The sequence below is a fragment of the Notolepis coatsorum genome (assembly GCF_963971535.1).
Source record: "Notolepis coatsorum genome assembly, chromosome: 7".
NCBI lineage: Eukaryota > Metazoa > Chordata > Actinopteri > Aulopiformes > Paralepididae > Notolepis > Notolepis coatsorum.
The window spans coordinates 144316566-144327344 of record NC_140171.1 but is presented as its reverse complement, the minus strand read 5'-3'; positions in this window follow the sequence as shown (position 1 = coordinate 144327344).

Genomic DNA, 10779 nt, shown 5'->3' with positions numbered 1-10779 from the left:
ATGACTGCTGTTGTGACATGGTTAGGGTGTTAAAGTGACCTTTTTTCTTTCCTTTAAAGTGACCTTTTATTATGTGTTTAAAGGGGAACTATCTTACTATTTATTTTACTATTTGGGCAATTTTACACAATTCCTGTGAGTCTATGGAACACATCTGTAAGTTTTTTTTATTTTTTATTATTCATTGTTTTGTATTTCTAATCAAGTACTCTAGAGCAGCATTTTCTGCACTTCCAGATTACAAGCTGTTTTTGGCTGGGCTCGGCCCATACGCCTCATTACCTTTACCAAACGGTTCGTGCGTTTTGCGAATCTGATTGGCCACTGACGTTTCTGGTCATGTGACATGTGCGCCCAATCGTGTGACGGCAAGTTCTTTGGGCGGTTAAGCTTAGGCGCTCTTTCGAAGTTGGTTAAGGTTAGAGTTTGTCTTAGAGCATGGCGATAGAATGCCAGCCCTGATTCCAAACTCTAACCTTAACCAACTGCGAAAGAGTCGCCTAAGCTTAACCAGTGATAAACTAGGCGTTAGGTCGTTTGCAGGCTGTTCGACGCGGAAATGGGCTAAGACACTGCTCGTCATGCGATTGGGCGCACATGTCACATGACCAGAAACGTGCATGGCCAATCAGAGCGCAAAACGGGAACGCAGAAACACGAACCGTTTGGTAAAAGCATAGACGCGGCCCATACTCGCAATGCGCTTTGAGTGACAGTCACCCACAGTCTGCACTGGCAGATAACTTTGGGGGGGGAGAGAGAGAGATATAGAGATAGAGGCAGGGATTAAAGCAAAAAAAATCTCCTGACTGAACTTTTTTTCAGGCCAAGTCATATTCTTATTTGAACCTCCACTGTATTTTCTTTTTTAATAGCGTTAGCGTTTTAAGGGAACTAGATTATTTTGAATATCTTTTCTATTGCCAGTTTGCTTTTACGTAATATCAATGCCGCTTTGAATTAATTAAATAAAACGGATACTTTTTGCAAGGGTTGACTCTGACTTTGTCATACAAATAAATAAATCTACATACTGTAACTTTTCAGTGCACGTTTTTATTTACAGTACATTGTGACAACTGAACAAGGTTATGACTTGAACAAGGAACTAAACAAGGGAAACAGTGCTTTAATAATACATAATGCAATTTTACAAACAAAAAAAGTGCAGCTTACATACAGAAAACTCATAATTCTGGGTGTTATGCACACATAACATAAAATATAGATTTCAAATGTATGTGTCTTGTACTTAGTCTTCTGCATCCAGAGGTTCCTCTAGTCTTTGGACTATAGACCACTGTGTTGTAGTCTACTGTCCTGACTGTGTTGTAGCCTACTGTCCTGACTGTGACTACAGACCACTGTGTTGTAGAGCCTACTGTCCTGACTGTGACTACAGACCACTGTGTTGTGGAGCCTACTGTCCTGACTGTGACTACAGACCACTGTGTTGTAGCCTACTGTCCTGACTGTGACTAGAGACCACTGTGTTGTAGCCTACTGTCCTGACTGTGACTATAGATCACTGTGTTGTAGCCTACTGTCCTGACTGTGACTATAGACCACTGTGTTGTAGCCTACTGTCCTGACTGTGACTATAGACCACTGTGTTGTAGCCTACTGTCCTGACTGTGACTATAGACCACTGTGTTGTAGCCTACTGTCCTGACTGTGACTACAGACCACTGTGTTGTAGTGCCTACTGTCCTGACTGTGACTACAGACCACTGTGTTGTAGCCTACTGTCCTGACTGTGACTACAGACCACTGTGTTGTAGCCTACTGTCCTGACTGTGACTATAGACCACTGTGTTGTAGAGCCTACTGTCCTGACTGTGACTATAGACCACTGTGTTGTAGCCTACTGTCCTGACTGTGACTACAGACCACTGTGTTGTAGCCTACTGTCCTGACTGTGACTATAGACCACTGTGTTGTAGCCTACTGTCCTGACTGTGACTATAGACCACTGTGTTGTAGCCTACTGTCCTGACTGTGACTATAGACCACTGTGTTGTAGCCTACTGTCCTGACTGTGACTATAGACCACTGTGTTGTAGCCTACTGTCCTGACTGTGACTACAGACCACTGTGTTGTAGCCTACTGTCCTGACTGTGACTATAGACCACTGTGTTGTAGCCTACTGTCCTGACTGTGACTACAGACCACTGTGTTGTAGAGCCTACTGTCCTGACTGTGACTATAGACCACTGTGTTGTAGCCTACTGTCCTGACTGTGACTACAGACCACTGTGTTGTAGCCTACTGTCCTGACTGTGACTATAGATCACTGTGTTGTAGCCTACTGTCCTGACTGTGACTATAGACCACTGTGTTGTAGCCTACTGTCCTGACTGTGACTATAGACCACTGTGTTGTAGCCTACTGTCCTGACTGTGACTACAGACCACTGTGTTGTAGCCTACTGTCCTGACTGTGACTATAGACCACTGTGTTGTAGCGTCTACTGTCCTGACTGTGACTATAAACCACTGTGTTGTAGCCTACTGTCCTGACTGTGACTACAGACCACTGTGTTGTAGAGCCTACTGTCCTGACTGTGACTATAGACCACTGTGTTGTAGCCTACTGTCCTGACTGTGACTATAGACCACTGTGTTGTAGCCTACTGTCCTGACTGTGACTATAGACCACTGTGTTGTAGCCTACTGTCCTGACTGTGACTATAGATCACTGTGTTGTAGCCTACTGTCCTGACTGTGACTATAGACCACTGTGTTGTAGCCTACTGTCCTGACTGTGACTATAGACCACTGTGTTGTAGTCTACTGTCCTGACTGTGACTATAGACCACTGTGTTGTAGCCTACTGTCCTGACTGTGACTATAGACCACTGTGTTGTAGCCTACTGTCCTGACTGTGACTATAGACCACTGTGTTGTAGCCTACTGTCCTTACTGTGACTATAGACCACTGTGTTGTAGCGTCTACTGTCCTGACTATGACTACAGACCACTGTGTTGTAGCGTCTACTGTCCTGACTGTGACTATAGACCACTGTGTTGTAGCCTACTGTCCTGACTGTGACTACAGACCACTGTGTTGTAGCCTACTGTCCTGACTGTGACTATAGACCACTGTGTTGTAGCCTACTGTCCTGACTGTGACTATAGACCACTGTGTTGTAGCCTACTGTCCTGACTGTGACTATAGACCACTGTGTTGTAGCCTACTGTCCTGACTGTGACTATAGACCACTGTGTTGTAGCGTCTACTGTCCTGACTGTGACTTTAGACCACTGTGTTGTAGCCTACTGTCCTGAATGTGACTATAGACCACTGTGTTGTAGCCTACTGTCCTGACTGTGACTATAGATCACTGTGTTGTAGCCTACTTTCCTGACTGTGACTAGAGACCACTGTGTTGTAGCCTACTGTCCTGACTGTGACTACAGACCACTGTGTTGTAGCCTACTGTCCTGACTGTGACTATAGACCACTGTGTTGTATCCTACTGTCCTGACTGTGACTACAGACCACTGTGTTGTAGCGTCTACTGTCCTGACTGTGACTACAGACCACTGTGTTGTAGAGCCTACTGTCCTGACTGTGACTAGAGACCACTGTGTTGTAGCCTACTGTCCTGACTGTGACTATAGACCACTGTGTTGTAGAGCCTACTGTCCTGATTGTGACTACAGACCACTGTGTTGTAGCGTCTACTGTCCTGACTGTGACTACAGACCACTGTGTTGTAGCCTACTGTCCTGACTGTGACTATAGACCACTGTGTTGTAGCCTACTGTCCTGACTGTGACTAGAGACCACTGTGTTGTAGCCTACTGTCCTGACTGTGACTATAGACCACTGTGTTGTAGCCTACTGTCCTGACTGTGACTACAGACCACTGTGTTGTAGCCTACTGTCCTGACTGTGACTATAGACCACTGTGTTGTAGAGCCTACTGTCCTGACTGTGACTAGAGACCACTGTGTTGTAGCCTACTGTCCTGACTGTGACTACAGACCACTGTGTTGTAGCCTACTGTCCTGACTGTGACTAGAGACCACTGTGTTGTAGCCTACTGTCCTGACTGTGACTATAGACCACTGTGTTGTAGCCTACTGTCCTGACTGTGACTAGAGACCACTGTGTTGTAGCCTACTGTCCTGACTGTGACTACAGACCACTGTGTTGTAGCCTACTGTCCTGACAGTGACTACAGACCACTGTGTTGTAGCCTACTGTCCTGACTGTGACTACAGACCACTGTGTTGTAGAGCCTACTGTCCTGACTGTGACTACAGACCACTGTGTTGTAGCCTACTGTCCTGACTGTGTTGTAGAGCCTACTGTCCTGACTGTGACTACAGCCCACTGTGTTGTAGCGTCTACTGTCCTGACTGTGACTACAGACCACTGTGTTGTAGCCTACTGTCCTGACTGTGACTACAGACCACTGTGTTGTAGAGGCTACTGTCCTGACTGTGACTACAGACCACTGTGTTGTAGCCTACTGTCCTGACTGTGACTAGAGACCACTGTGTTGTAGAGCCTACTGTCCTGACTGTGACTATAGACCACTGTGTTGTAGTCTACTGTCCTGACTGTGTTGTAGCCTACTGTCCTGACTGTGACTACAGACCACTGTGTTGTAGAGCCTACTGTCCTGACTGTGACTACAGACCACTGTGTTGTGGAGCCTACTGTCCTGACTGTGACTACAGACCACTGTGTTGTAGCCTACTGTCCTGACTGTGACTAGAGACCACTGTGTTGTAGCCTACTGTCCTGACTGTGACTATAGATCACTGTGTTGTAGCCTACTGTCCTGACTGTGACTATAGACCACTGTGTTGTAGCCTACTGTCCTGACTGTGACTATAGACCACTGTGTTGTAGCCTACTGTCCTGACTGTGACTATAGACCACTGTGTTGTAGCCTACTGTCCTGACTGTGACTACAGACCACTGTGTTGTAGAGCCTACTGTCCTGACTGTGACTACAGACCACTGTGTTGTAGCCTACTGTCCTGACTGTGACTACAGACCACTGTGTTGTAGCCTACTGTCCTGACTGTGACTATAGACCACTGTGTTGTAGAGCCTACTGTCCTGACTGTGACTATAGACCACTGTGTTGTAGCCTACTGTCCTGACTGTGACTACAGACCACTGTGTTGTAGCCTACTGTCCTGACTGTGACTATAGACCACTGTGTTGTAGCCTACTGTCCTGACTGTGACTATAGACCACTGTGTTGTAGCCTACTGTCCTGACTGTGACTATAGACCACTGTGTTGTAGCCTACTGTCCTGACTGTGACTATAGACCACTGTGTTGTAGCCTACTGTCCTGACTGTGACTACAGACCACTGTGTTGTAGCCTACTGTCCTGACTGTGACTATAGACCACTGTGTTGTAGCCTACTGTCCTGACTGTGACTACAGACCACTGTGTTGTAGAGCCTACTGTCCTGACTGTGACTATAGACCACTGTGTTGTAGCCTACTGTCCTGACTGTGACTACAGACCACTGTGTTGTAGCCTACTGTCCTGACTGTGACTATAGATCACTGTGTTGTAGCCTACTGTCCTGACTGTGACTATAGACCACTGTGTTGTAGCCTACTGTCCTGACTGTGACTATAGACCACTGTGTTGTAGCCTACTGTCCTGACTGTGACTACAGACCACTGTGTTGTAGCCTACTGTCCTGACTGTGACTATAGACCACTGTGTTGTAGCGTCTACTGTCCTGACTGTGACTATAAACCACTGTGTTGTAGCCTACTGTCCTGACTGTGACTACAGACCACTGTGTTGTAGAGCCTACTGTCCTGACTGTGACTATAGACCACTGTGTTGTAGAGCCTACTGTCCTGACTGTGACTACAGACCACTGTGTTGTAGCCTACTGTCCTGACTGTGACTATAGACCACTGTGTTGTAGCGTCTACTGTCCTGACTGTGATTATAGATCACTGTGTTGTAGCCTACTGTCCTGACTGTGACTACAGACCACTGTGTTGTAGCCTACTGTCCTGACTGTGACTACAGACCACTGTGTTGTAGCGTCTACTGTCCTGACTGTGATTATAGATCACTGTGTTGTAGCCTACTATCCTGACTGTGACTACAGACCACTGTGTTGTAGCCTACTGTCCTGACTGTGACTACAGACCACTGTGTTGTAGCCTACTGTCCTGACTGTGACTATAGACCACTGTGTTGTAGCCTACTGTCCTGACTGTGACTACAGACCACTGTGTTGTAGCCTACTGTCCTGACTGTGACTATAGATCACTGTGTTGTAGCCTACTGTCCTGACTGTGACTATAGACCACTGTGTTGTAGCCTACTGTCCTGACTGTGACTATAGACCACTGTGTTGTAGCCTACTGTCCTGACTGTGACTATAGACCACTGTGTTGTAGCCTACTGTCCTGACTGTGACTATAGACCACTGTGTTGTAGCCTACTGTCCTGACTGTGACTACAGACCACTGTGTTGTAGCCTACTGTCCTGACTGTGACTATAGACCACTGTGTTGTAGCCTACTGTCCTGACTGTGACTATAGACCACTGTGTTGTAGAGCCTACTGTCCTGACTGTGACTATAGACCACTGTGTTGTAGCCTACTGTCCTGACTGTGACTACAGACCACTGTGTTGTAGAGCCTACTGTCCTGACTGTGACTATAGACCACTGTGTTGTAGCCTACTGTCCTGACTGTGACTACAGACCACTGTGTTGTAGCCTACTGTCCTGACTGTGACTATAGATCACTGTGTTGTAGCCTACTGTCCTGACTGTGACTATAGACCACTGTGTTGTAGCCTACTGTCCTGACTGTGACTATAGACCACTGTGTTGTAGCCTACTGTCCTGACTGTGACTACAGACCACTGTGTTGTAGCCTACTGTCCTGACTGTGACTATAGACCACTGTGTTGTAGCGTCTACTGTCCTGACTGTGACTATAGACCACTGTGTTGTAGCCTACTGTCCTGACTGTGACTATAGACCACTGTGTTGTAGAGCCTACTGTCCTGACTGTGACTATAGACCACTGTGTTGTAGAGCCTACTGTCCTGACTGTGACTACAGACCACTGTGTTGTAGCCTACTGTCCTGACTGTGACTATAGACCACTGTGTAGTAGCGTCTACTGTCCTGACTGTGATTATAGATCACTGTGTTGTAGCCTACTGTCCTGACTGTGACTACAGACCACTGTGTTGTAGCGTCTACTGTCCTGACTGTGATTATAGATTACTGTGTTGTAGCCTACTGTCCTGACTGTGACTACAGACCACTGTGTTGTAGCCTACTGTCCTGACTGTGACTACAGACCACTGTGTTGTAGCCTACTGTCCTGACTGTGAGTAGAGACCACTGTGTTGTAGAGCCTACTGTCCTGACTGTGACTATAGACCACTGTGTTGTAGCCTACTGTCCTGACTGTGACTATAGACCACTGTGTTGTAGCCTACTGTCCTGACTGTGAGTAGAGACCACTGTGTTGTAGAGCCTACTGTCCTGACTGTGACTATAGACCACTGTGTTGTAGCCTACTGTCCTGACTGTGACTATAGACCACTGTGTTGTAGAGCCTACTGTCCTGACTGTGACTAGAGACCACTGTGTTGTAGCCTACTGTCCTGACTGTGACTATAGACCACTGTGTTGTAGAGCCTACTGTCCTGACTGTGACTATAGACCACTGTGTTGTAGCCTACTGTCCTGACTGTGACTATAGACCACTGTGTTGTAGAGCCTACTGTCCTGACTGTGACTATAGACCACTGTGTTGTAGCCTACTGTCCTGACTGTGACTACAGACCACTGTGTTGTATCCTACTGTCCTGACTGTGACTACAGACCACTGTGTTGTAGCCTACTGTCCTGACTGTGACTATAGACCACTGTGTTGTAGCCTACTGTCCTGACTGTGACTACAGACCACTGTGTTGTAGCCTACTGTCCTGACTGTGACTACAGACCACTGTGTTGTAGCCTACTGTCCTGACTGTGACTAGAGACCACTGTGTTGTAGCCTACTGTCCTGACTGTGACTATAGACCACTGTGTTGTAGCCTACTGTCCTGACTGTGACTAGAGACCACTGTGTTGTAGTCTACTGTCCTGACTGTGACTACAGACCACTGTGTTGTAGCCTACTGTCCTGACAGTGACTACAGACCACTGTGTTGTAGCCTACTGTCCTGACTGTGACTACAGACCACTGTGTTGTAGAGCCTACTGTCCTGACTGTGACTACAGACCACTGTGTTGTAGCCTACTGTCCTGACTGTGACTAGAGACCACTGTGTTGTAGCCTACTGTCCTGACTGTGACTAGAGACCACTGTGTTGTAGAGCCTACTGTCCTGACTGTGACTATAGACCACTGTGTTGTAGCCTACTGTCCTGACTGTGACTATAGATCACTGTGTTGTAGCCTACTGTCCTGACTGTGACTACAGACCACTGTGTTGTAGCCTACTGTCCTGACTGTGACTACAGACCACTGTGTTGTAGCCTACTGTCCTGACTGTGACTATAGACCACTGTGTTGTAGCGTCTACTGTCCTGACTGTGACTACAGACCAGTGTGTTGTAGCCTACTGTCCTGACTGTGACTATAGACCACTGTGTTGTAGCCTACTGTCCTGACTGTGACTACAGACCACTGTGTTGTAGCCTACTGTCCTGACTGTGACTATAGACCACTGTGTTGTAGAGTCTACTGTCCTGACTGTGACTAGAGACCACTGTGTTGTAGCCTACTGTCCTGACTGTGACTATAGACCACTGTGTTGTAGCCTACTGTCCTGACTGTGACTATAGACCACTGTGTTGTAGCCTACTGTCCTGACTGTGACTATAGACCACTGTGTTGTAGCCTACTGTCCTGACTGTGACTATAGACCACTGTGTTGTAGCCTACTGTCCTGACTGTGACTATAGACCACTGTGTTGTAGCCTACTGTCCTGACTGTGACTAGAGACCACTGTGTTGTAGCCTACTGTCCTGACTGTGACTATAGACCACTGTGTTGTAGCCTACTGTCCTGACTGTGACTACAGACCACTGTGTTGTAGCCTACTGTCCTGACTGTGACTATAGACCACTGTGTTGTAGCCTACTGTCCTGACTGTGACTATAGACCACTGTGTTGTAGAGCCTACTGTCCTGACTGTGACTATAGACCACTGTGTTGTAGCCTACTGTCCTGACTGTGACTACAGACCACTGTGTTGTAGAGCCTACTGTCCTGACTGTGACTATAGACCACTGTGTTGTAGCCTACTGTCCTGACTGTGACTACAGACCACTGTGTTGTAGCCTACTGTCCTGACTGTGACTATAGATCACTGTGTTGTAGCCTACTGTCCTGACTGTGACTATAGACCACTGTGTTGTAGCCTACTGTCCTGACTGTGACTATAGACCACTGTGTTGTAGCCTACTGTCCTGACTGTGACTACAGACCACTGTGTTGTAGCCTACTGTCCTGACTGTGACTATAGACCACTGTGTTGTAGCGTCTACTGTCCTGACTGTGACTATAGACCACTGTGTTGTAGCCTACTGTCCTGACTGTGACTATAGACCACTGTGTTGTAGAGCCTACTGTCCTGACTGTGACTATAGACCACTGTGTTGTAGAGCCTACTGTCCTGACTGTGACTACAGACCACTGTGTTGTAGCCTACTGTCCTGACTGTGACTATAGACCACTGTGTAGTAGCGTCTACTGTCCTGACTGTGATTATAGATCACTGTGTTGTAGCCTACTGTCCTGACTGTGACTACAGACCACTGTGTTGTAGCGTCTACTGTCCTGACTGTGATTATAGATTACTGTGTTGTAGCCTACTGTCCTGACTGTGACTACAGACCACTGTGTTGTAGCCTACTGTCCTGACTGTGACTACAGACCACTGTGTTGTAGCCTACTGTCCTGACTGTGAGTAGAGACCACTGTGTTGTAGAGCCTACTGTCCTGACTGTGACTATAGACCACTGTGTTGTAGCCTACTGTCCTGACTGTGACTATAGACCACTGTGTTGTAGCCTACTGTCCTGACTGTGAGTAGAGACCACTGTGTTGTAGAGCCTACTGTCCTGACTGTGACTATAGACCACTGTGTTGTAGCCTACTGTCCTGACTGTGACTATAGACCACTGTGTTGTAGAGCCTACTGTCCTGACTGTGACTAGAGACCACTGTGTTGTAGCCTACTGTCCTGACTGTGACTATAGACCACTGTGTTGTAGAGCCTACTGTCCTGACTGTGACTATAGACCACTGTGTTGTAGCCTACTGTCCTGACTGTGACTATAGACCACTGTGTTGTAGAGCCTACTGTCCTGACTGTGACTATAGACCACTGTGTTGTAGCCTACTGTCCTGACTGTGACTACAGACCACTGTGTTGTATCCTACTGTCCTGACTGTGACTACAGACCACTGTGTTGTAGCCTACTGTCCTGACTGTGACTATAGACCACTGTGTTGTAGCCTACTGTCCTGACTGTGACTATAGACCACTGTGTTGTAGCCTACTGTCCTGACTGTGACTATAGATCACTGTGTTGTAGCCTACTGTCCTGAATGTGACTATAGACCACTGTGTTGTAGCCTACTGTCCTGACTGTGACTATAGACCACTGTGTTGTAGTCTACTGTCCTGACTGTGACTATAGACCACTGTGTTGTAGCCTACTGTCCTGACTGTGACTATAGACCACTGTGTTGTAGCCTACTGTCCTGACTGTGACTATAGACCACTGTGTTGTAG